This window comes from Piliocolobus tephrosceles, chromosome 14 (genome assembly GCF_002776525.5).
Source record: "Piliocolobus tephrosceles isolate RC106 chromosome 14, ASM277652v3, whole genome shotgun sequence".
Taxonomy (NCBI): domain Eukaryota; kingdom Metazoa; phylum Chordata; class Mammalia; order Primates; family Cercopithecidae; genus Piliocolobus; species Piliocolobus tephrosceles.
Window position 1 is genome coordinate 11,585,311 of NC_045447.1, and position 27,088 is coordinate 11,612,398.

Consider the following 27,088-nt stretch of genomic DNA (forward strand, 5'->3'; position numbering starts at 1 on the left):
AAAAAAAAAAAAAAAAAAAAAAAAAGAATATTGTTTCCTTCCCCTCCACCCAACAGGCCCCCAGTCTGGGTCCATGGCCTTCCTCTGCAGGCTCTCTGCTTAGCCCTCTGCAATGCTTGTCACTCTGACTTGCCATTGCAGCTGCTCCCTGCTCAACCATAAGAGCTCTGTAAGGCGAGAGTCATGTCTATCCCATTCACCCTCTGTGTCTATCTCACTCACCCTCAGAGAGCGACAGGACTTGGAAGTCCAACTGTCCTGGGTTTGAATCCTACTCTGCCATATGCCACCAATGTGGCAAGTGTCTCTCGACTTTGATTTCCCCCTCTGTAAAGTGGGGATACAGGATTGTACTCATCTCATGTGGCTGTGGTAAGGATTCATTAATAGCAACAGCTGGCACTCAGGAGCAGCAGGGGTACCAGGCACTTGTCCAAGTGCTCTGTATGTGTTAAGTTCCTTAACTGAAGCCATCTCTGTGCAATAAGTATTGACCACAGTGCCTGGCAGGGATAAGTGTTCAAATACTGTTATTTCATCCCCAGTTTCCAGCACAGTGCCCAGTCTATTGTGTTCTGAATAAAAACGAATGAGTACTTCCCCAGCCTATTATGGAAAGGAGAAAGGTCAGAGTGAGACTGTGATGCTCAAGCCAGCCCATGAGCACCCAAGCTGCCTGGTTCTGCTGCCCCAAAAGGCTCAAGGATGGTACAAAGGGACTGGAAGGAGAGAAGGTGCCTTGACAGACACAAGCGACCCTGCGGGACTGGGGAACAAAGAGAATCACAGAGCCCACTGGGGGAGCATGTTCTGTGCTGATGTGCAGACCCTCTGCCAGCCTCTCCCACTTCCAGCCCTTAGAAGTAGCTCCACTGGAGGTATAGCCCAGCCAAGGAAGGAGAGATTCGTGGATACCACAAAGGTCCCAGAAGGTCATTCAGGCACATCCCTGGCCACACCCAGCCTGCTTCTCTCACCACCAGCAAAAACAGGGGCTAGTTCCTCTCCCTAAAACCCTCCTCCCTCCTCTACTCCTGGCTCTTTCCTACTCTTCCATTCTCATTTAAATGTCACTTCCTGTGGGAAATCTCTTGCGATGCCCTAGGTACGTCCTTCTCCTACAGCTTTTAGGGCATCTAGACTTCTCCATAACACTCAAAACTTTTGTCGTGAAGTGTGTCTTCATCTTCCTCACTGGACTGTCACAGCTGTGGCCAGCCACAGCTTCCATGACTCGCAAACCCTTTTCTGAGCAAGCCTACTTTGAAAACATATCTTTATTGCTATAGCCAAACCCACTAGCAGTGTACAAATAAGAAGCCATCAACCCACCCTTACTTGTATGCCCTCCCCCTTCCACCCACCTCACTCTGAGCCACCAAGAGCACATTCCTCCATGCCTGTCTGCCTGGCAACACGTAACCATGCAGGGCTCATGCCAGAGACCAGGGTAATGCCCTCCATGCCTGCTGGGCCCCGACAAATCATGTCAATGGTGAAGCTGCAGGTTTAACAGAATAGAGACAGACAGGGCCTACGGCTACTACACCACCTAAAACCTTACATTTTCAAAAGGTGTAGAGCATTCAACTGGCCAAAGAAAGCATCAGAGAGGGAGATTAGACAGAGCTCCTCAGGTAGCAGAGTTTTTAAACCTAATGATATATCCTGGCCTTCTCTCATGCCAGTTTATAGAGAGCTTTCCAACACTGCTGACGGGTGCTCCCCTACTTTTCACCTTTTGCCACTATAAACAATGATGCAGAAAATGGCATTGTATGTACCACTTTTTGCATCGGTGCTTTATTTCTGCAGAAGAGATTCACAGAAGTATGCTGCTGGATTGCCAGACACAGGTATTTCAATGTTAGATATTCTCAGATCATGTTCCCCAAAAGTTGAACAATTCAGACTCCTACCAGTAATGTAAAGGAGCACCCACTTCCCCCATTCACTTGCTAACACTGGTTTTATCCATCTTTGTAACCTTTCTGCCATTGAACCTATTGTTATAATTTGCATCCTGGTAGTGATTATTTTTTGAGGCCAAGTTCCTATCTTTCTCCTTGTCTTCTTTAGCTCCCATCTTTAGCCAAGCACCCCTAGGTTCCCTTACAGCTCAGTGTGTCCAAGCTCTACTCAAGAAGATGCACATGTTAAAGCTATGTAAAACTTCCAAGAAGTGTCTCAGAAAGGAAGGGGCACATCTTTCTCCTTATCTCCTCTGAATCCTGGAATGCGAGTGTGATGACTGGAGCTCAAGCAACCACACTGTTTCAGGAGTCAATCTGCTATGGATAGAAGAGTGGCAAGATATAAGGAACATGGGTCCATGATGTCTTTGATCCCACTATACCAACCCTAGACTGCCCATCTTTTTTTTTTTTTTTTGAGACATCGAGTCTCGCTCTGTCACCCAGGCTGGAGTGCAGTGGCAAGATCTCGGCTTACTGCAAGTTCCACTTTCCCGGGTTCAAGCCATTCTCCTGCCTCAGCCTCCCAAGTAGTTGGAACTACAGGTACCCGCTACCAAGCCTGGCTAATTTTTTTGTATTTTTAGTACAGACGGGGTTTCACTGTATTAGCTAGGATGGTCTTGATCTCCTGACCTCCTGATCTGCCAGCCTCGGCCTCCCAAAGTACTGGGATTACAGGCATAAGCCACCACACCCAGCCTAGACTGCCCATCTTTTTACTTTTTTATGTGATGGTATAAACCCAGTGTCATTCAGGCGTTATTACATGCAACCAAATCTAGTCCTAATATAAGTTCTGATTTCTAATAGTCAAAATTGAACCCTTATGTCTCCTTCTGTAACACAATGAATAGCTATGTGGCCATGTTCTGTGTGCCCTATGTGTAAATGCACTTGTTTCCCCACTCTCTCATCCTTCCTCCCAAAGCCTTAGGTATTGTAGAAATGGTTTAGAATTTTTATTCTCAAACTATTATCATGTTTTCCCTTACAACAGATCTTCTTTATTTTTAGAACTCTTCATAATTTAGTAATAGAAATTCCAACTCACCGCAGTTTAATCCATTGAGATTAAACTACATGCACTAAAAGATGTGCTATTCCAGCCGGACACAGTGGCTCACGCCTGTGATCCCAGCACTTTGAGAGGCCGAGGTGGGGAGATCACCTGAGGTCAGGAGTTCGAGACCAGCCTGGCCAACATGGTGAAACCCCATCTCTACAAAAAATACAAAAATTAGCTGGGTGTGGTGGTGCATGCCTGTAATCCCAGCTACTCGGGAGGCTGAGGCAGGAGAATCACTTGAACTATTCGGGAGATGGCGGTTTTGGTGAGCTGGTATCACGCCACTACACTCCAGCCTGGGCAACAGAGCGAGACTACATCCCAAAAAAAAAAAAAAAAAAACAAGTGCCATTCCTGTTTCCTGCACTCCTTCCTTCCCTGTCTCCACATCTCTACTCCGCTTCCATTGTCCTTGGGTTAGAGAACTTCATGGGATATTTTCCTCAGTTACATTTAATAAACGTTTTGTGCCCTCACATGTTTGAAAATGGCTTTCTTACGCAATGGCACCTCACTGACATCTTGGCTAGGTATATAGAGAACTTCAGGCCCTCTCCCTTTAATAGTCTGGAGATACCAGCCCACTGTCTTCCAGCCTCCAGAGTTACACAGGGGAAGCCCAAAGAGAGCCTAATTCTCTTTCCTTTGGAAAATAAATAAATAAATAAATCTGTTCTTGCTACCACCTCTAAGTACCTCACATTTTCATTATCCCCATTTCTTGTCATTATTACTCTGGATTATGAAATATTTTTCCTTTGACCTTCCAAACTACTAATTTCAGTTCTTCATTGACTTTTAGTTCCAGAAAGCCTCTCATATACTTTAATCTCCTCTCTTTGGGAGTTCTCTCCTTGTAAAGTTCTTATGCAGTCATTCCATTCATCCTGCCTCAAAAGCGCCACTGCTGCAAGTATGAAGCTTGGCTTCCTTCTCTCCCTTCCATGTCCAAGAGTCCTTAAATGCAATGTCACTTGCCTGTCAGTGAGTGCAAGTTCTCTATCCCCTGTTCACAACAGACTGCTCGAGCTCCTGCTGCCTTAGCATGCCTGAGGCTCGGGATGACTGGTCAGCTGTCATCCAGGTGGGCCCAGGTGAAATGGGTTAGCAGACTGTGGTCTTCCTAAGATAAATGGAAACAGATTCTCTGCCCTTTGGTTCCTGTGGTGACAACAGGGGGAGGCAGTCCTCCCCTAGCTGAATGGATTTGGGCCAATTCAGCCCAGATTCCTTGGGACTGGCAGGATTCCACCAGCCCCTCCAAGAGCATAGGCACCAAGGGGCAGCTGAGTGCTTCTAATGGAATCCAACTCTAATCAGACAGTGCAGAGAGCTCCACTTCTACAGCCAGAGACGGACCTTGACTCCAGTCCAACTCTGTCACTTCCTTGCTGTGTGACTTCAGAGAAATTACTCATCTCTGAATCTCATCTCTGAGATAACTCCTTTGTTTAAAGCAGGGAGCATATGAGAAAACCAAGACTGGTTGTTTCTAGCATCCTCCTTAGGAGAACTAATCCACTGACATATAAAGTTGTGGGAATGTGCTTCTTCAAAGTACTATATGAGTTACTTATAGTGTTGTTAATCATGCAATATCAAAGAAGACTGGGCCCCTGTGCAGAAATGCATCAGAAACTTTACCTTCTGCCTCTTTTGTAAAAACAGGTTGACAGAAGAGTGAGGCTACCAGAAGAATCTGAGAAATATTATAATATTTCAGCTTTTAACATTTGTTATGGCTGTTCCTACCTAAACTGAATCACCTAGGATTCTTCCAGGTAAACACTCTCTGCTTCTTCCCATATTCTCTCGTTAGCTCAAGACCTGAGTGCCATGGCAACAAAGGGGACAGATGCTGGGAGCCATAACAGATTCTATGCTGATTTCAGTCTTGTAACATTTATCGAGCATCTCCTATGTGTAAGGCATTGAGCAAGACACAGACCTTGCCTTAAAAGAGCTTAAAGTCTAGTCGAGGAGATAAGGTAGGAGGTACAGAACAGATCAAAGCAGCACGATGCAATGTAGAATGTGGCCAGGGCCACAGTGCCATGAGGGTTTAAGGAAAGGAGAGCTCCTGCAAACGGGGGAGAGCAAAAAGCATTCTTAGAAGAGGTGCCAAATGAGGTGGGCAGAATCTCAGGGGGCAAGAATGGTCCACAGCGCTGGGGAGGGGAGGTCAACCAGTTTGTAGTTCCTTAAAGACAAGGCTCAAGTCTTACTTGTCTTCACATTCCTTTACCCTATTCTCCCATGGCCAAACGTAACTCACACAATGAGCTGGCCCTTTTCTGATTAAGGGTCTGGAGCAAGGACAGCTCCAAGGGAGGAAGGGAGGTGAACTGGAAAGAGAGAGGAGGGGGGCTTCTGGATAGGTACAGGGAGCTGACTGAGGTTGACAGGAGGTTGCCCAAGTAAGCCCAGCTACTGGGGGAACAGACACCAATGGGAACACAAGGGTGACAGCATGACAGGGTAGCAAAAAGAGGTGTGCACAAGGAGGAGGCAGAGAGAGAAAGACAGTTTAAAAAACCCTCAACAGGAGAAGCAACAGAGAAAACCCCAGAGCTTCATGTGGTGAAGAAGCCCCTAACACATCCCCTGTTGGGTGGCTCGCAGAGGCTGCCCGATGTCCTGAAATACACTCTGCAGCGCCTCAGTCCCATAGGGCTCCACTTGGCAGGAGGTTTCTCTGACTACAGCACCACCCGGCTCCCCTGTATCCAGTATACACCTGTGGGTGCCCACACGGCATGACCGCCTACTCAAGATGGTACACTTCACTGTGGTCAGTGCACTGGCTTACCAGGAATACATGCTGGGCTTCATAACCCCTAATCAATAGGACATACCTTCCCAGCACATCTCTTTCCAAACAGTAGCCACTATAAAAGTAGGGAAAATAATTCAATTTACATTGATGTTCCATATGGTTAAGACTTGTCTTTCAAAGCTCATTTGGACCAGTTACAGTGCTATAAGGCCTGACTTCAATCTATTCTTTGAAATGTTAAAATACTTTTCCCATGCATCCATATTTGATATCATCATTAGCCAATCAGGTGGCAAATGCTCTCCTAAAATCATGGAATTCACCTATTTGGTCACTATTTTCCTTTCCCATCATGCTTTGGATACATGCTATGGTAAATAAGCACGTAAGGTGTGTATGGGGAATGAACCCCAAAGAAAAACTGGCTCTGTGGGAAAATGCATTCCGACAGGCCAAAAACCAAGCCCAGGCCTTGGGCACACCCAGCAAGAAGGGACCTCAGGAATGCCTGGACACAAATGTTCCTGCCCCAGGAGCATGTTGCTGTGCGAAAAGAGTATAAAGGCAAGGGAGGGTGGGCATGGCACGCCGCCCATGCAGGCACACGCAAGCATTGTACACAACGTGCTACGAGCTCAGTGGCCGCTGGCTCATCTTGTCTCCCATGGCAGCTGTTCCAAAGCACCCCCTCACCATATCCCACACCTTACTCCACATGTGTGCACAGCCAGGGCAGGCTGTGAGGTGGGCAGCCTCACAACCTCCCACACTGACAGAAGGTGACTTCTGCTCCCTCAGGACCCTCCTCTCACCTGGTCTTCCCCTCCCACCTCTGAGAAAGGCATCCACTGAGAGCCAGGGCTGGTGGCAGGCCCTGGACTTGGGGTCCACTCCCAGCTGCCAGTCAGGCAGTCAGCCCCTTCGCTTGCAACCTCAGTCTCTGCCACTCCCTTGGTTCTTCTCTTTGCCTAAGAACATCTTCAGAACAGCTTTGACCCTTGAACCCCAGGCTACTTTCCCATCAGACACTCACCCGCTCAGTAACCCCTGCCCGAAGGCTGGGGTCACACTGGCGCCTCTGGGGTCCCAGAACCTCCTGCTGCTAATTGTTGAGAATAGTGGCCTAAGGCTCTTCCACCTCATGGCAGCTTTAACCTGCTCACCAGCCCCTCTTTCTGGAGTCATCCCTCCAGCCCTGATGATGCCCCGTCCCTCTTTCTCCTCCCATTTCCTTAGCCTTGCTGGTCTCCAGCCTCCCCTGCCGGCTCCTTTCTTCTATTTGGATGCCACGCCAGCGCTGCCTTCCCTTCGTCCTCTCACCAAGCTTCCTCTTCATTCTTCTCAGCCCTCCGGCTGGCTTCCAGGTCCCTGCCCCTTCGTCAGCTTCACTACCACCCTTCCCTGCCCCACATTTCATGATTCTACAACAAGGAAAGCAACCCTAACACAGGCCACCAACTGAATAGCATGAGGCTCACCCACTCACCCAGCTGCATCCACAGCCCGGCCTTGGCTCAGACTGCCCCCTCTTGTGGCAGCAAGCCTTGGCTCACCAAACTTTATGATCCTTCATGACCAACAGTTAAAAAAATATTAAGCAAAGCACCTCTAACATGTGTATATGTATTTGTAAATTAATTATATGTTCTAATGTTTCAACATTTTTGTTTTATAAAAATGTTTTGCCGGGGGCGGTGGCTCAAGCCTGTAATCCCAGCACTTTGGGAGGCCGAGACGGGCGGATCACGAGGTCAGGAGATCGAGACCATCCTGGCTAACATGGTGAAACCCCGTCTCTACTAAAAAATACAAAAAACTAGCCGGGTGAGGTGGCGGGCGCCTGTAGTCCCAGCTACTCGGAGGCTGAGGCAGGAGAATGGCATAAACCCGGGAGGCGGAGCTTGCAGTGAGCTGAGAACCGGCCACTGCACTCCAGCCTGGGCGACAGAGCGAGACTCCGTCTCAAAAAAAAAAAAAAAAAAAAAAAATGTTTTATAACATTTTGTTTTATAATGTACATTATATAATGTACTTTATATAAGTGGACTCATACGGTCTATAACCTTTTCTATCTGCATGACCATTATGTGAAATTCATCGGATTGTTTTCATGGGCTTGTACATTAACTCTAATTGACTACAGTATTCCATCATGGGCGTGTACCACATGTATTATCCCTTCCACTACCAATGGACACTGGGATTGTTTCCAGTTTGAGCTATTACAGATGGTGCTGCTAGAAGTGAGCCTGAACATGCCTTCTGGTACACATCCATATGCATTTCTTTGTTTCTGTCTCAAAGCTGGGTTGGTACCAAGGAGTGGAACTGCTGGGTCATCAGGTATGTATCTGTTCAGGTTTGATAGATGATGTCAATTTTCCAAAGTGGCTAGACCAATTTATACTCCCACCAGCAGTATGAAAGCTGATCACTCCACAACCTCACCAACATAATACTGTCTTTTTCTCCCTTCATTTTTGCCATTCTAGTAAGAAAGATACCAGAAAGTTTCACAATCCCTTTTCAAAATGAGGAGAGTGAGACTAAGTGCTTCTCTCAAGCTCACAAACCCAATGTAAGTTGGAAGAGGCACCCAGGTCTTCTGACTCCGAATATGCTAAGGTTTCCACCATGGCCAAATATTGTTTCCAATGTAATAGCCTTAACAACAGAGGAATTCCAAAGCACTAGTAAAAAAAAAAACATGTCTGTGGACTATACTAATCCCAACGCATTGCTCCCGACAGGAGAGAGAGAATGTAGTGTCTATCAGCTGAACTTTGAGGCAGACACACAAAAAAATGTCTGGACACATACACCCCAGGTATTGACAATGAGATGATGGCTGTTTCTTTCTTTTTTGCCTTTCTTATTTTTGTACAATTAAACTTTAATAAAAGTTATTTTTTAAAATTCAGATATAATTTACACAACATAAAATTCATCTATAGAATTCAGTGATTTTTAGCATATTCACTAAGTTGCGCAACCATTGCCACTATCTAATTCCAGAACATTTTTATCACCCTACAAAGAAATCCTGTGCCCAACCCATCAGCAGTTACTCCCCATTCCCCCTGCCACAAGGCCCAGCAAGTACGAATCTACTTTCTGTCTCTTTGGGTTTGCCTCTTCTACACGTTTCATACAGACGGAATCATACGGTACATGGACTTGCGTCTTGCTTCTTTCACTTAGAATGTTTTCCAGGTTTATCCATAGTAGGCATGAAACAGTAGTTTATTCTTTTTTATGACTGAATAATACTCCTTTATATGTATGTGCCACATTTTGTTTCTCTGTTCATTAACTGGTAGATATTTGGGTTGTTTCCATTTTTGGCAATTACTAATAATGTTGCTATGATGCTGCCCACGAGTAGTCATCCTCCCTTTCTTCTTTTAGGTAGCCATGGCTTCCCGGAGTGTAGATTACCTTTCCTGGCTTCCCTTACTGCTAGTTGTGGCCGTAAGATCAAGATTAAATGAATGAGATGAAGAGGTATCATGCCAAATTTCTGGACAGTAGCCCTCAAAGGCTGGAATGCATATGGAAAGGCTAGAGTTCTTGCAGCCATTTTAGGCCATGAAGTCACTTTGGACTTAGAAGCAACCTGGGTCTCTGACTATGCAGGCTCCATACCTACTCTGGCCTAATTACCTTCTGACTTCTTGCAAATAAGAAACTTCTAACTTGTTTATGTCTTTGTTATTTTGCATTTTCTCTCACTCATAGCACAACCTAAAGTGGCTCTCTCACAAGGAGAGTGATAAGAGTTAAATGAGAACATATAACACAGATAGCCATTTTTATATTACCTCAACAAAGAGTTTAGCACTGCTTTTATATAGTAGGCAACTCAAACATTTGTAGAAATGAATAAGAATCTGGAAAAATAAAGGCAGTTTCACTCATTTAAAAAACTATCTTGTCCAGGAGCAGCAGCTTAGGCCTGTAATGTCAGCACTTTGGGAGCTGAGGTGGGCAGATCACTTGAGGCCAGGAGTTCAAGACCAGCTTGGCCAACTCCATCTCCACTAAAAATGAAACCCCATTTCTACTAAAAATATTTTTTTAATTAGCTGGGTGTGGTGGCACAGTCCTGTAATCCTAGCTACTCGGGAGGCTGAAGCATGAGAATCGTCTGAACCTGGGATGTGGAGGTTGCAGTGAGCCAAGATTGTGCCACTATACTTCAGGCTGGGCAACAGAGCAAGACCCTGTTTCAAAAAAATTAAAAATAAATAAATGTCTTCTTTTTTTACCAACTTATTTTTTCCAGGTAAACATCATTATTTTTTCAAACTTTATAAAAGATCTCATAGGAATTGCCTTAAATCTTTGCCAACATTTGGAGATATAATATTGTCACTATTACTATATTTAAACTTCTTTAGAAAGAGCCAGGAACTGATTAATTGATTTCATCTTACCCATTCGATACATATTTAATATGAGGCTTCTCTGTAACAAGCCTAATTATAACCATGGGGCTTTAGAGTTAAAAAATAAAATAAGATAAGATAAAATAAAATAAAAAAAAATAAATAAACAAACATTAGGTAAAAAAATCCTGGCAGCCAGGTTCAATGGCTCATGCCTGTAATCCCAGATTCTCAGAAGGCTGAGGCAGAGGAGCACTTGAGGCCAGGAGTTCAAGACTAACCTGGGCAACACTGCAAAAGCCCATCTCTAAACAAAAAAATTTTTTAAGCTAGGAGTGGTGGTGCACACCTGTAGTCCCAACTACTTAGGAGGCAGAGGTGGAAGGATCACTTGAACCAAGGAGTTCAAGACTTCAGTGAGCTATCATTGTACTACTGCACTCCAGCCTGGGCAACAGAGCAAGACTCCATCTCTGAAAAAATAAAAATAAATCCCTGATGCCACTTCCCCACAATGTCTATCCACTAAAATACTCAGGGAAGTAGAAGTGGCAATAAAAATTTGTATCAGCCAGGCACAGTGGCTCACACCTGTAATCCCAGCACTTTGGGAGGCCATGGCAGGCGTATTACCTCAGGTAGGGAGTTTGAGACCAGCCTGACCAACATGGAGAAACCCCATCTCTACTAAAACAAACAAAAAAAATACAAAATTAGCCAGGCGTGGTGGTGCATACCTGTAATCCCAGCTACTCAGGAGGCTGAGGCAGGAGAATCGCTTGAACGTGGAAGGCGGAGGTTGCGGTGAGCTAAGATCACGCCATTGTACTCCAGCCTGGGCAATAAGAGCGAAACTCCATCTCAAAAAAGAAAAGAAAAAAGATAAAAGAAATTTAAAAAAGAAAATTTCTATCATCACTAAGGACTAAGGTTACTTTGTCCTCATCATCTCCAGGTATTGATTCAGAATCTCTTGCCTCTCTTCTTCGCAGCCAACAAGACTACTTTGATCATGCTTAATAGTTTCTGGACCTTATACCTTTTCATTTTCTATCATGTCATGTTTTTATGATTCTCCACTGCTATCCTTATCCTCTTGGTGTTCCAGTAATTTTGCCAGTGGATCTGGTTTTCCCTCTCATGTTGCTAATCTCATACTGAACTTGTTACTGTTGATGTTCTTTATTTCAAACATTTATCATATAGGTTAGATTTGGTCCAATGGAGGTATTTACAGAGGTACTCACATGATGGTCATCATCACTATCATCACCATTTATTGAACCATTACTCTGTGACAGGTACTGTGCTAAGCACCTTATCCATAGAAATACACCACCAAATCCACGCAATAATTCTCTAATGAATTATTAGAGAGAAAGTAAGAAAACTGAGGCCCAAAGAGGTTAGGTAACATATCCAAGAACTGACAGCCAGTAAGAGTATCCTTGGCCGGGCACGGTGGCTCACATCTGTAATCTCAGCACTTTGGGAAGCCGAGGTAGGCGGATCACCTGAGGTCAGGAGTTTGTGACCAGCCTGGTGAACACAGTGAAACCCTGTCTCTACTAAAAATACAAAAATCAGGCAGGCGTGGTGGCAGCCACCTGTAATCCCAGCTACATGGAAGGCAGAGGCAGGAGAATTGCTTGAAGCCAGGAGGTGGAGGTTGCAGTGAGCCCAGATTGCGCCGCCGCATGCCAGCCTGGGGAACAAGAGTGAGACTCTGTCTCCAAAAAAAATAAAAAATAAAAATTCCTCACTGGTAGTATTTGTGCAAAGGCAGGATTTGAACACAGCTCAGTCTGCCTCTTATTTTGAAACATTTCTTTATGTTCTATAGGAGCTGAATAGCATTTTATGTTCTGTACTGGTACACATATCCCATCATCCTGCCGCTACTTTCTATCCAACTGTTCCCTTCTCTTTGCCTGGCATTTGGGTTTCTCAGCTCAACCAACATTAATTCCTTTTCTTCTTCCTTTCCTAAGAAGCAAAAGGCATCACACCATGGCGGTCAGTCCTGGTATTAAGGACTCTCCCTCAAGTTAACCCTGATCCTTCTCACTACTCCTCAGCTGTGGCTTTCAGCACCAGCATCAGCGGCAACAGGGTCTGTGCCTCTGTCCTACACTCAAAGGTCTTAGGGTTGAGGGTAATACTAACAACACACACAGTGGATCACAGATCAGTTTCCCACCGGATCTCTCAGATTGAAAGCTCTTCACCTGGTTCTGTAAGCTAAGCTCAGTCAGGCATTTAGGCTTCTCAGGGGACAGACTTCCACTTTTACCACTTTAGAAGACCACCCCTCATACCGCCACTTTTACCACTTTAGGAGACCACCCCTCATACCGCCACTTTTACCACTTTAGGAGACCACCCTCCATACGGCCACCAGCAGTCTGAGTAGATCCCAAGTACTCTAACTCTCAGACTCCACCCATAAGTTCCAGAAATTTTATAACAGGCTTTTCCCTGCTACCCAAGCACAGGATATAGAGTGGACCAGGGATGCACCCCAACCCCAAGTCACAGATACCTACCCACACATCACGTTAGTCTAATCTGAATGGTTTAATCATCTTCTCAGACTCCAGCTATTCCGATCAGCTGCCTTTCCTAGGACCTAGACACACATTCCTGAGGTTGCAGATATAATCCGGAACCTTGCAACGTCAGATGGGGGAGGGTGCAACTCTCTGGCTTCAGGGGACAGAGATTTTAGTCCCAAGGACCAGCAATAGAAGGCACAAGAGAATTGCTTGAGAAGGCGGCTAGGAGGCGATGAAGGGTGTAGAGACTGTGTGCAGCAAAGAGCCTCTTTCAGAGTCTTCTGCACACGACAACAAAGGTAACTGAAGCATAACCTCTCATGGGAAACCGGCTCTGACACTAGTGTAAACAAATGTTGACGGCAGGCATGGAAGGCTCAGTTCTAGGAGGCAGGGCAATAATTCCCTAATGAATTACTAAAGAGAAAAATGAGAAAACTGAAGCCCTGCAGGGAAAGAAGTGGAGGTTGGTGCCCTCACCACCAGTTTCCACACCATCGTTCTTCCGGTCTTTCTTCCTAGCTGCCCATTCCTCCTCTTGCTTCTTCCCTGACTTCCACTTCCACCTCTCATGCTGATGCTCCCCAGCAATTCAGCCAGAACTCTCATCCACAACCACACAGCCTTCCTGACTGATCCCATCATCTCCTACAATACAACTTCAGGGGCCAGCTACCCAAGAATGACCCCAAGTATCTCCTGGGGCATCGGAACCATCTGTGAAAGCCCTTAAACATAAGACTACCAGCCTCCCTCCCCGCAAACACTACAGAGGACTCTGATGCTCTAGAGTGTGAGAACCACTGTTCCAGCCTAGATCTCTTTCTCAGCCGCAGATGAGCAGGCCAGTCGTGAAGTGGGCAGGTCCACCAAGCGATCCCACAGCCATTCCAAACTCAAAATGGCCCAAACCAAATTCACAACCTTCCCCTACCAACCGGCATTCCTTTCACATTTTATAGCTCAGTGACTGGTCCTACCATCTCATGGCACCGACTGAGAAACTCTGACATCGCCCTTCCTCCCATCTACCAAGTAGGAGAGGCCTCTACATCAGTTTCTTCTGAGCCTGCCTTCGCCTCCCCATCCACCTAGCCAGGACCCCATCATCCCACTCCCGAATTCCTATAATAACCCTCACTCAGCTCCCAATCTCTAGTCCCCTTTCACACCATCATCCTCCACACTGCCACCAGGACTACAAGTGACAATGCTTCTCTCCTCTTACAGCTTCAATGATTCTCCACTGACCACAAGACAACACCTACACACCTAGGCACTGCCTGCAAGTCCCTCTGCGAACTGACCCCAAACCACCTCTCCAACCAGCTCCTCCTCCCTCCATCCTCCACCACAAACCTCACGCTCCAGCAACACCACACTGCCCACCACCCCTGAAGCACATGATACTCCCTCTTGCTTCTGTACCTTTGTACAATCTGTTTCCTCTGCCTGTATCCTGCTTCGCCTGGAAAAGTGAAAATCTTTAAGAGTCTGTGAGTCTTACTCAGTCCCATGAGCTTCCATTTCCACTACTCTACTTCCCAAGACACGGTATTATCATTATGTATTTACTTCCGTCTGTCAAGTCTTGGTGCTCCTAAGGGCAGGGTCTGCAGTGTCAAGCCCTATTACATGCTTAGTAAATGTTTACTTAATGACTGAAAACCACTAATGAGGTCCAAGTATTCTTCTACACCTTCAAGAAGCAAAGGAAGCAACCAATCTCTAAAGCAATAAAAATAAGGCCAACTGCTATCTTGGAAACCACAGGTAATGCTTCAGTAATAGATGCTTTTGGTGACAGCTGAGGAGTTATGAAAAATGAGTCAGCAACTACATAATTTGTCCATTATTTCTGGCACAGTCCAAGGAAACAAGGCCATGACCAGAACATGAACACCGGTCCCTCCCTTGCTCTCAGGGCTTTAGCCATGCTGGCTCCCCAGCACATCTGGAGTCCACCATGCCCTTTTCTTAGCTAGGATGATGGCAGATGCAACTATCACGTCCCCACCTGGCTAGCTTCAATTCACTTTCAGGTGTCAGTTTAAAGGCCCCTTCCTCCGGTAAGCTGTCTCTGACTCCCCTAGCAGGAAAGCTATTCAATGTATGGTCTCTTAGCACCTTATAATCCTCTTTTGCAGACATCAGTGCTATAATTATTATTATTTTTTTTAAGAGATAGGGTCTATGTTGCCCGGGCTGGTCTCATTACATTGCCCAAGCTAGACTCAACTCTTAGACTCAAGCAATCTTCCTGCCTTAGCCTTCTGAGTAGCTGGGACTATAGGTCCCAGCTACTGTGCACTGTAATTTTTTTTTGAGACAGAGTCTCACTCTGTCTCCCAGGGCCTGAGTGCAGTGGTGCCATCTCAGCTCACTGCAACTTCTGCCTCCAGGTTCCGGTGATTCTCCTGCCTAGGCCTCGCAAGTAGCTGGGATTAAAGGTGCGTGCCACCATGCCCGGCTGATCTTTAGTATTTTTAGTAAAGAGGGGGTTTCACCATGTTGGCCAGGCTGGTCTTGAACTCCTGACCTCGAGCAATCTGCCTGTCGTGGCCTCCCAAAGTGCTGGGATTACAGGCATGAGCCACCACACCCAGCCCCTGTATTTACTTTTCTATGTACTTGTTATTATTTTTGTTATTTAACCTTGCTACTAGACTGTACGCTAAAGTACAGCAAGGACCAGATCTGTCTTTTTATTTATTTATTTATTTATTTATTTATTTATTTATTTATTTATTTATTTTTATTTTTGAGATGGAGTTTCACTCTTGCTGCCCAGGCTGGAGTGCGATGGCGCGATCTCAGCTCACCGCAACCTCCACCTCCCAGGTTCAAGCGATTCTCCTGCCTCAGCCTCCTCAGTAGCTGGGATTACAGGCATGCGCCACCGTGCCCAGCTAATTTTTTGTACTTTTAGTAGAGACGGGGTTTCTCCATGTTGGTCAAGCTAGTCTCGAACTCCTGACCTCAGGTGATCCACCCACCTTGGCCTCCCAAAGTGCTGGGATTATAGGCATGAGCCACCATGCTCGGCCTTTTTTTTTTTTTTTTTTTTTTTTTTTACCACTGTGGCCTCATACTTGGCATAGCACTGGCACTCAGCAGACCCTGGACAAGAACTGGATGGATGGATGGACAGATGGCCAGATGGGCTGGTAGGCAAGTAGTAGTTATGGAGGACAGGGAAGAATGAGGAATAGGGTTACCTTCTGTTATTGGTACAATCCTTGATAATCATCCAGCTCTCTTTGTTCTGACTTAAGCCTCATAACACAATCTCAGATATTAAAACTGGGACTTCCCTACTGAAAAGGGATGCATGCACACCAAAGATGTTCCTGTTTACATGGAAAGTGGGAGTCTCAAAGCAAATGGACACATTTGGCATTCTGACTTCATATTCATTGATCTTTCTATATACCAGGTTGCTTCTCTGTTCCACAAGTACTACTGACTATAGAATCTCTCTGTCCTTATGAACCCCCCGAAATCATGATCGTGTTAACAGACTACAACAGACACTGTCTTTTCTTAACTAGCCACCAACACTGGACTAGATATTGGAGCTGTGTGCTAAGTCAAATTTACGTCCTGTTCCCACACAGTCACGCTGCAGATTCAACAAAGGCCCCTGAAGCAGACACTTTCATCTGAGATAAATGCTTCACCATAGGCATGGTTTATTAGCAGCAGTACATGAACTGTAGGCAGCTGTTGAGAAACTGTTACATGCATATGGACGTGTTCGAGTTCACCGGCTTTGTCAGGTAGGGAATCGGGGCACCTGAGTATGAAACTCTAGCAAAGCCTCCACCCTCATCTGTAAAGTAGAAAGAGTGGACTCAATGCTTGGTAACCATCAGGACAGATGGACACTATATGACTATATGTGATAAGCACAAAGGCCATAGTGATGCTCATTGCCAAAGTGTCCCATGGCAGATATAGCTAGAGATACATTAAAGAAATAAACTAACTGAAACAACAAGTATCTTCTGAAAACAGCAAAGGATGCTACATATCAAACAGCAAGTAACTTCTAATCTTATCAAAAAAGCTTGTCAACCAGGTGTAGTGATACTTGGGAGCTACTTGGGAGGCTGAGGCAGGAGGATCGCTTGAGGCCATGAGTTGAAGGCTGTAGTGTGCTATAATCGCACCTGTGAATAGCCACTTCACTCCAGCCGAGGTGACTCAGCAAGACTGTGTCTCCTTTAAAAAAAAAAAAAAGCTTCTCAACAAAAACACAAATTTTAACTTTAGTTACAAACTAATCATCACAGGTACCAATAATTACTATACTTCAGTTGTTTACAGGAAAGTTCAGTGTTTTCTGCCCCATAAGCATGAAACAAGACCTTAAACCCATCATTCCAGATTCAACTCAACTCCTCAAACTCAATCATCAGGAAACCGAAACATCTAAAACCAAGGAAAGTATCATAACCGCCTTTTTCCAGTGAAGCCCTGTTGCCTTATCTCACCTGTGACTTCTACAATGAGTGTGTCAGGAGCCACACCTTGAGGCAGCCAGGAGCATGAGAAGAGGCATTTGAGGCATTAGGACCCTCAGCTTCTCTCATACCTACATCTTGGGCAATGTGTTTAACCTCTCTAAGCTTCCGTTTTCTTCTATGCACTTCAAAACCTGCCCTACCTACCTGCAGAATCAACGTAAGGCTGGAATAAAAAGTGTGAAGAGAACTTTTTAAGTGTTGTAAAGTGTTGAGATATTGTATAACGGATGGAACCCCAGATCTAACAACCTTCTCATTTTATAGATTCAGATCAGTCACTGGAAGCCCACTATTTTTACTCCATTTGTTAATCCAATAAACATTTATGGAGCATCTACTACAGGCTGGATGCCAGGCTGGGCACTGAGGACCTGCTGGTGGGCAAAACAGCCACAGCCCATGACCTGATGGGACTGCACTGCACCAGGGGAGACCCTCAGACATATCCAACAATTACCCTAGAAAGCATATTCTTACACCTCACAGGCCATGCTAATGATTTGGTCTTTTTTCTGACAGAAATTAGAAGCCACTGGAGGCTTTTAAGCAAAGGGAATGGCATACTCAGACCATTCTGGCTGTCTTGCACCAGCCTGGGGTAGGCCCTAAATATGCAAGAACAAATGTGGACTCTTACTCTGCAAAGTCTAGAGAAAAGCCATGAGGGAGTCACTGGTGGGCACAATTGTACTGTATGTTACGGCAGGGCACACAGTGACAGAGCTGTGGGAGCCCAGTAGGAGAGCAATCTATAAACGCCAGTGGACTGAAAGTGTTAGAGATATGGTGCCTAGAAAGAAAAAATAAACAGCTGCACAGAGGACTAATCCTCTCCGTAATTCCACATAACGAACTTTATTGCCAGAGAAAGACAGCAAATTGTCTTGAATCTATTAACTTGTTTTCCATAAATATTTAATTATTCAGAAATATGCCAAAAGCACAAACTTCCCTTGCCCTAGTTATCAGGCTTATACAACAGTGGGTGATAATTACTGTATCCAATAAATACGGACTTAAATATATTCCCTATTCTTCCTTTCATCTCAGATGATTTTAGAAGAAACCTATGGCTGTCAAGGCCAAACATTTAAATTTTCTTCTGATTACTCAAAAATCGACTTAACCTTAAAATATATTTAAATTCTGAAGAGGGAAAGTACCATGTTGCATTATTAGTTTATATTTAAGACCAATCATTTACACGGAATAACAGAATGATTAAACAGAAAGAACTTGAGAAGCCAGCCCCCAGTTCCTAAATGGGCCTGAGACAAAGGCACCCAGAATGGCTCTGTCCTCTCCCTCACCTATGTCTTTGTGGGAGCTGAGGCTTGCATCTGCAACCCCAAAGCAGAAGGAGTTCTCCCCGCCACCCTAGACACGCTTGCCACCTCCCCATCACCAAGTACATGTGTATTTTAACACATTGCTTGTGCAGTAACTCACATAACTTCCATAGGTAATACATTAGTACCCTGAGAAAAGCATCCTAAAAATCGTATAACCCTGGGTGAAAAGAGGACACTATTCTAGCTCCCATTTCCTGGGTGCTCACAATGTGCAAGCCCTCTGCTAAGCCCTATTCTGTAGTGTCTCCCTGAAACCCTGTATGAACCACACAAAGGCACGTACTATCTCACCTCTTGTATTGATGAGGAAACAGAGGTAGAGTTATTTGCTCAAAGCCACAAGGCTTGTGAGTGATGGAGTCAGGACACAAACCCACATCTGTTTATGTCCCAGCTCCAGAGTCTGTGTTTTAAGCACTGCCCTATCTGCCTCTCTGATGCTCAGGAGATCAATCTCCTGCAAAGAAAAACATGACAGATTTGAAAGCTCTACAGAAAAACCAAGGAATGATTTGCTGTTCTGGGTCTTCAGGTCTCTGCGTTCATCAGCAAGCACAGGCGAGAGAAGTACAACTCATGCCTCTCCTTGGGGAAAAGTCACAGAATTGATCAGTGCAGGTACTTGGACAAAGAAAAGGTGTTCACAATGATGATGGGTGAAATGTACCTTTCAGAAGAGCTCATGTAGGAAGTGGGGAGGACAAGCTTATAGACAAGCCTATAGACCTGGAGCCATAGTATCACCTGTAGGGCTGGTGAGGAAGATCCTGAGGACTCCTTGAGCACTTGATGACTTCAGAGTTGATTTCTCAGACGACCTTCACATTCAATACCTAACTTTCGCCATGACCACGACACTATCACTAGGACCCTGAGGAAACAGCTCAAGAGGCGCTTCTTGGTTCTCCGACAGTACCATGTATAATTACAATAGTGAGCACTATGTAAGCATTAGCTTCCTGGCAGGCACTGTGCTAAACACTGCACTGCATTATTTCACTGAAAACTTCAACAGTCCTAAGTTAGGTAATACTGCTATCCCCACTTCACCAAATCAGTAAACCAAGACTCAGAGCTGGGAAGACACCTACCCATGGTCACACAGGTTGTCTCTGACAGAGGCAGGATTTGAACCCAGGTCTGCCTGGCTCCGAGCCTGAAACTGGCCACTTCACGAGCGGTTCTCTGTTATGGCCAATCGCCTTCAGTCACCTTCTGTTTGTGGGTGACTTCTCCACTGACTGTGAGATCCCAAAGGGCAGGGACAAAGCTTCATCTGCATGTGTCCAGCATCCAGCACAAGGTTTAGCCCAAAGCAAGAGCCCAGCAAGGCAGGTTAATGAATGCCCACCTGAAGAAAGTCAAGTGTACTCTCCGCCAGGAAAGGAGGCCCAGAAACACTCCTCACAGAAGCCAATCCAACCAACTCTTCCCCCGAGTTAAAATCTGTGAGCCACCTACTCAGTTCCTTTGGCCTGCTCCTCCACAACCCCAGCCCAAGGCAAGGGAGAGCAGTCATACTTCTGTGGAAAGGAGAGTTTCAGCAAGCATGAGCAGCTCATTCCAGACTTGTCCATTTTTCTGCTTCCTCATCTTGACTTTCAGCATCTGCAACAAATATTTCTTTCTTCCCATCCCTAAGACTTTTTAGGTCAAGTATCATCAGCCATACCCAAAGCCTACAGCTAGCATATAGCACAGCACATGCCTGTCTCAGAGTCAGCACTCAAATATTTGGGGAGTGAAGAAGTATAGTCCAAGGAATGGGTTTCGCCAGAGACCTGGTGACGTATAAATAAGAATCTTCCACCATTTAGTAGTATGATTTGTCTGAGCATAGGTCCATCACACTGTTCAACAAGAGCCTATCCTGTGCCAAGCTCTGGGGACCCAGCAGCAAAGAAAGCGGGAGACTTTCCTTGTGCAGAGTAGAGACACAGGCAAAAAGTCACATATGCGATAACATGACGTGTGCTGTGATCCAAGTACACACAGAAGGAAAGTCAAGGTAGTACAAATAGGAGGGTGCCTGGAAAAATTAAGTAGGTTTCACAAAGGAGGGAAAATTTGAGCTGAGGAGGCATTCCCAAATCACCCCAGGGAGAAGTCACTGTTCCCTGCCTCTGTGACCTCACACAATGCTCACCTCCCACCACCTGGCCCACGATACTGCATGGTAATCAATGGCTTGTGTGCCGATCTCCACATACAGCATGTGAGCACCTCAAAGGCAAGGACTTTAGGTATTCTCCACGGCTCACCTTTAACTGTCCAGTAAATATCTGCTCACAAAGAATAGAATCTATTTCAGATTATTAATAACATAGCAGCTCATCCTTCTTAAGCACCTACTATGACCTGCTATTGCAGTATGTACTTTGCATTGCATGATCTCACTTCCTCTGCACAAAAACCCCCAAAGACAGATCCTATTATCATTATCTATTTTACAGATACGGAAACTGAGATGCAGAGAGATCAGGTAAATTGTTCCAAGTCACACAGCCAGTAAGTGACACAGCTGGACTTTGAATCAAGGCCTGCATGGAAAATCAGTTCTCAATTACCAGTGAACAAATCCCTTTTCCTTTCTCTTTCCGTACTCTGCCTTGCATCCAGATACATGGATTGCCCTTTAATCTAATGTTCACTGGGACTAAGGCCACTTCTTTTCCTAGGACAAAGGATGTCTCTTGTTAGGCTTCTAAACAATGACTGCTAACCAATACTGAGTAAACATCATTGGGGAGTGGGGGGTAGAGGTACAAAATTGTGCTTGTATCAGTCAAAAACATTTATTGGCCGGGCACTGTGGCTGAAGCCTGTAATCCCAGCACTTTGGGAGGACGAGACAGGCGGATCACGAGGTCAGGAGATCGAGACCATCCTGGCTAACATGGTGAAACCCCGTCTCTACTAAAAAATACAAAAAACTAGCCGGGCGAGGTGGTGGGCGCCTTTAGTCCCAGCTACTCGGGAGGCTGAGGCAGGAGAATGGCGTAAACCCGGGAGGCGGAGCTTGCAGTGAGCTGAGATCCGGCCACTGCACTCCAGCCTGGGCGACAGAGTGAGACTCCGTCTCAACAAAAACAAACAAACAAACAAACAAACAACAACAACAACAAAAAAAAAACCATTTATTAAGAAGGAACTGTACATACTAACTGACACATTTTCCACTGTTAGAACAAAGTCCAAAGTAAATACTATACAACAATAAGTATGTACAGAATGCTATTCTTTGCATAAGAGAAAGGATATATAATAAACAAGAAACTGGTAATAGTGGCTGCCTCTAGGCAAAAGGACTAGGAACTGTCAACATGAGGCAAGACAGACACTTACTTTACAATTTATTCCCCTACTTGCCTTAAAAAAAATCCATGTGGGCCCGGCGCGGTGCCTCACACCTGTAATCCCAGCACTTTGGGAGGCCAAGGCAGGCAGATCACCTGAGGTCCAGAATTCGAGACCAGCCTGACTAACATGCAGAAACCCGGTCTCTACTAAAAATACAAAATTAGCCGGGCACGGGGCCTCATGCCTGTAATCTCAGCACTCTAGTAGGCCGAGGCGGGCGGATCACAAGGTCAGGAGATCGAGACCATCCTGGCTAATACAGTGAAACCCCACCTCTACCAAAAAATACAAAAAATTAGCCGGGAGTAGTGGCAGGCGCCTGTAGTCCCAGCTACTCAGGAGGCTGAGGCAGGAGAATGGCGTGAACCTGGAAGGCGGAGCTTGCTGTGAGCCGAGATCACACCACTGCACTCCAGCCTGCTTGGGTGACAAAGCAAGGCTCTGTCTCAAAAAAAAAAAAAAAAAAAAATCCACGTGTGATTTTTTTACTTGCTCAAAATATAAAATAAAAACTATATTTGTTAGACGTGGTGGCTCACGCCTGTAATCTCAGCACTTTGGGAGGCCGATGGGAGGATCACTTGATCCCAGGAGTTCAAGACCAGCCTGGGCAACATAGTGAGACTCCCATCTCTACAAAAAATTAAAAATTAGCCAGGTGTTGTGGCACAGTACTTGGGAGGCTACGGTGGGAGGATCATTTGAGCCTGGGAGGTCAAGGCTGCAGTGAGCCATGACTGTGCCATTGCACTCCAATCTGGGTAACAGAGGGAGACCCTGTCTCTTAAAAAAAAAAAAAAAAAAAAAATTTTTTTTAAACTATATTCAAAGAAACCATTTATTACTGGGCCTTTCCCAAATGCTTACATACGATTGCAACCATGAAGAATTACGTATGTTTACGAACAAAAATTGAATGAACTTAATGTGTGATGAAATGGAATCATGCAACAACTTTTGTCTTTTATGTTGAAGTTCACTAATTTTACTAATGTTACAATATTTTTGTGCAATAAATAAAGTGTATGTTAAAGGTACAGATACCATATGCATAAAAGCAGCAGGGACAACTTGCCACACCTTTTTTCCAGTTAAAGTCCTTCATCTGTTCTTTCAACAAGCAATCAGTGAGCACCTACTGTGTGCCAGGCAAGGTACTATTCAGACGTTTTTAAAAGAAGAACTAAACAACAGGTCATTAGCTTCCTCCCTCCTGCCTTTGAAGAAAATATGATGGCATGCTAACCAGAAGGCCAGATCTAGAAGAACTCCTGGTGATCACATAGTCTAACACCCTCCTCACTCAGCTAAGAAACCCAAGGTCTGGAGACAGGAAGGGATTTGTTCAAGGTTATATAAGAAATAGAGGCCTCAGAATTCCCTGTCCTGCTCTCCTTGCATGTACATGCTGTTCTGAGTGGCTTGTGTTGAATGATGGGCAGGCAGTGAGAGACAGCACAGGACCCTAACCAGGTGGATCAGGTGCCTTCTCCCCTCCTGTCTCATTTATTCTTCATAACAACCTCACAAGGTGGGCATGGTTATCCTTGCTTTACAAATAAAGAAACCAAAGCTCTGTGAAGCTAAGGAAGTAGTGCTGGTTCACTCAGCAGGAGGTGGCAGCCTGTGGTTTCAAACAGACCTGACTGACTTCCAAGTCACAGCTCTTACCCTCCATACTGAAAAGGAAAATCCATTTCAAGAGGTGGGCCATATCAGAGAACCTCAGATGCAGTATTTTTCATTAATGAAGTCTTTCTCTCGACCCTGAATGTTGCTAATCCCCTCACTATCCAATACATGTTCTAACTCTTCTTTGCCACCAAGTTTGAGCTTTCCTTCTAACCCAAAAAGCATGACGGTCACTCAGATAGCAGCAGTCTCTGAGAGCCATTAACACCGTTTCTGCCAAGGCACAGTGGGAGAACTTTCACATGCTGCTTCTACATCCTCTGGGACCTGCCACACAAGCACAGGCACCAGTAAGGGCCTAATCCCCTCAATGCTACTGGGTCACCACTGCACCAACTAGTGGTAATGAGGGAGTCCAGCACCATGGTTTCTGGCCCCCAAAAGTCCCATAGCTTCTGTAGTGGAGGAAAAAAAAATGCAGGTTAGTAGCGAAGTATCCACCTACCTTCGCTTCTGTCCACGCAATGAAGGTAGGAGGCATTACAGTTTGGACTGGTCAACTACCAGCAAGCAGAGGCACTGGGCTCACATATATGGGTATATAACACTCTTCTGAAATTCAGAAAGAGCCCTGTCATCTCGCTTCCTTCTTACTGTGTACTCTGTGTGGGTACACAGTGGAGTCAGGCATTGCCTTCTTTCAGGGGTCTTTTTTTTTGGGATTTCTGTGTGGTTGAGACGGAGGAGTCTCACTCCATCGCCCAGGGTGGAGTACAGTGACACGATCTCGGCTCACTGCAACCTCCACCTCCCAGGTTCAAGCAATTCTCCTGCCTCAGCCTCCTGAGTAGCTGAGATTACAGGTGCCCGGCACCATGCCCGACTAATTTTTGTATTTTTCTTAGAGACGGGGTTTCACCATGTTGGCCAGGCTGCTCTCACACTCCTGACCTCAAATGATCCACCCTCCTTGGCCTCCCAAAGTGCTGGGATTACAAGCGTGAGCCACTGCGCCCGCCCCTCTTGGAATGTGGTAAAATCGGGGTAGAGGGACTTCCATAGCCTCAGGCCTGAGCTTTATGCTCCAGCTCAGAGTCCTCACCGGGGTTGGGGTCTAAAGGTCAGCAAACAAATATTCTTCTGCTTCCACTTGCCACTGCTCCCTGCGTTGCAGCAGCTCCGTCAGAGGCCTCGCAGGGAGAAGCAGTCACGATCCAAGACACAGCTGAGTCTTTTGGGAACTCCCAAAAAAAAACCTCATCCCAAACTGCGAATAGAAAGTGGTCTAGTCTCACCTCTTAACTAGAAACAAACCCTCTCTTCTTTAGACTCTCCAGTCCCTGAATCCAACCTGCCCATCGGCATAAGAAAAGGGAAACTCTTAACTTTATCCAGCGATTTGCTCAGTAGGCACTGTTTCATCCTGTCCTCACCAGGCCCCTGGGAGACGCACAGGCAGGTACTAACATGCTCATTTTGCAACGGAGGAAACAGGTGAAAAACTCTCCCAGGTAGCATAGTCAAAAGCTTCTGAATTCTCATTCCTGCTCTCCCCTCTTACCAGGCTGCCATTTCAGTCTTTCTGAGACGCACTGCTGAGATCTACAGCAGCTTCTGGTACCAGTAGCCAGCAAGCCAGGACCCCTCCAAGCCTCACACTACTCTTCAAGCACACACATTTTTCAACAGCCTATCATTCAATGACAGCCAACCCCCCGCCCCCCGCATCCTGGCATGCCCCTTCAACAGCAACAGGAAAGCCCGTGAGGTGCGAAAAACCGCGCGCCCCACTTAGGGCGCGGCGTAGCATAGGGGAGGCAGCCGGCCGGTAACCAGGACAGCTGAGCTCCAAGCCCGAGTCAGCAGTGGCACAGGCAGGCCCGGACGGTCCTTCTAGCGGCATTTCCGGATGCCCCCAGAATCCGCAGGGAGCCCAAAGCCCCGGCTCCCACCCAAGCCCCCCTGGACAGCGGAGAGGGCGGCCTTTCCTTCTCGGGCGACCACCCACCCTAGCCCGCTCCTCACCTGGGGCCTGCTTCCGCACCGCAGTCACCCGGGCCCCGCCCCCCGCCGCTGCAGGTCCCCGGACCCCGCCCCCCGCACCTGTGCTTTCCCCAGGTCCGGCGCGCTGGCCGCACCCCGCAGCCCCGCCCACGGCAGCCCCGCCGGCCCCGCCCCCCGCACCTGCAGCCGCGGCGCCCCGCCCAACTGCCTCCCCGGCCCCGCCCCCCGCGCCCGCGCCTCTCCCCCGCCGTCCTTCACGCTCCCGGGGACCAGCGCGCCCCCGGCCCCGGACCCCAGAACCCCCGGATCCCGGCCAGGCCCCGGCGCCGGGCACCAGCAGGCACGGCCTGGCCCCGCCTCCCGAACCGAGGCCCCTCCCCGGCTCCGGCGGCCCTCGGGGTCCCGCCCCCCGCACCTGCAGCTCCCTCAGGCCCGGCCTCAGGGCCCGCCCCGCCCCGCCCCGCCGGCCGCGCCTCTCACCGCCGCTCTCCCCGCCGCCGCAGTCCCGGCCGGTCACCTTGACGCGGGCCGCAGTGGCTGCCGCCGCTTCCTCATGGCCCTGGGAGCGGCCCAGCGGCAGCGGCGCCTTCGCTTGGAGGCTGGGGCCGCGCCGAGCCGGGCCGGGGCCGGGCCGGGCGCAGCTGGAGCGCGGGCAGACGCGGGAGCGGAGCCGGTGCCCAGCCGCAGTAGGAACCGTCCGCTCCAGGGCCTGAGCGGCGGGCCGCTCATCCAATCGGCGCGAGGCGCCAGAACAGCCCCCCAACCAGCTCGTTGCAGGGGTGGAGACACGCAAATCGGCCGGCTGGTCGTGCCAGTGCGCAGCCGCTGTACCCGCGGTCCTCCCGGGCCTCGGCCTCCGCGCTCATCTGCAGACGCCCTCTCCGCCTGCAGGGATGCTGCGCTGCCAGCACACTCTGCCCGCCGCCAGCACACCCTGCCCGCCGCCCGCCACGCCCATCTCCTGCCTAGAAATAGCCGCGCATCTCATTCCCCACACGGCCGTCCAGGCCTCACCCACTATCCCCCCTAAATCCCTACCTGGGATTTATCGTTTTCAACAAAAATGGTTTTTTGAGTGAGACATCGCCTTAGTGCCCATTCTTCACAGCTGGGAGGTAGGCACAGAGCCCAGAACGTCAGAGCCAGAAGAAACCTCGGAGATCCTGGGGTCTCATACATCTTACAGCTAGGCAAAGTTAGGCCCACCGAGGTGAAGGGACTTGCCCAAGACCACACAGGCGCAAAGCTGGGGAATGAGCCCGGATCCTGTCTCCCTGCTCCCACATCCTTTACTCTGTGCCAGGCACGGTGAGGTGAGCACAGAGGTTAAGTCATTTGGCTAAAGTTCGCAGGGATAATAAATTGCAAAGACAATTGAAGCCAGGTCTGTGAAGCCCTGGAAATCTAGCACCACAGCAAAACTCTTTTCTGCCTCCCACAGAGAGAAGGT

General features: G+C 47.2%; 1 protein-coding gene across 13 annotated transcripts in view; it reads right to left on the bottom strand.

Annotated features, from left to right (window-relative positions):
* RALGPS1 (Ral GEF with PH domain and SH3 binding motif 1) overlaps positions 1–26,351 on the bottom strand; it is a 306,693-nt gene extending 280,342 nt beyond the window's left edge. For 11 of the 13 annotated variants that reach the window (XR_002732590.1, XM_023217126.2, XM_023217119.2 and 8 more), the window contains exon 1: positions 26,119–26,348. The gene's annotated coding sequence lies outside the window, so the exon portion shown is untranslated. Of the gene's footprint in view, positions 1–26,118 lie in introns of all 13 variants that reach the window. The other 2 variants (XM_023217125.1, XM_023217122.1) reach the window with 1 other exon arrangement.
* Between the last annotated feature and the right edge of the window lie 737 nt (positions 26,352–27,088).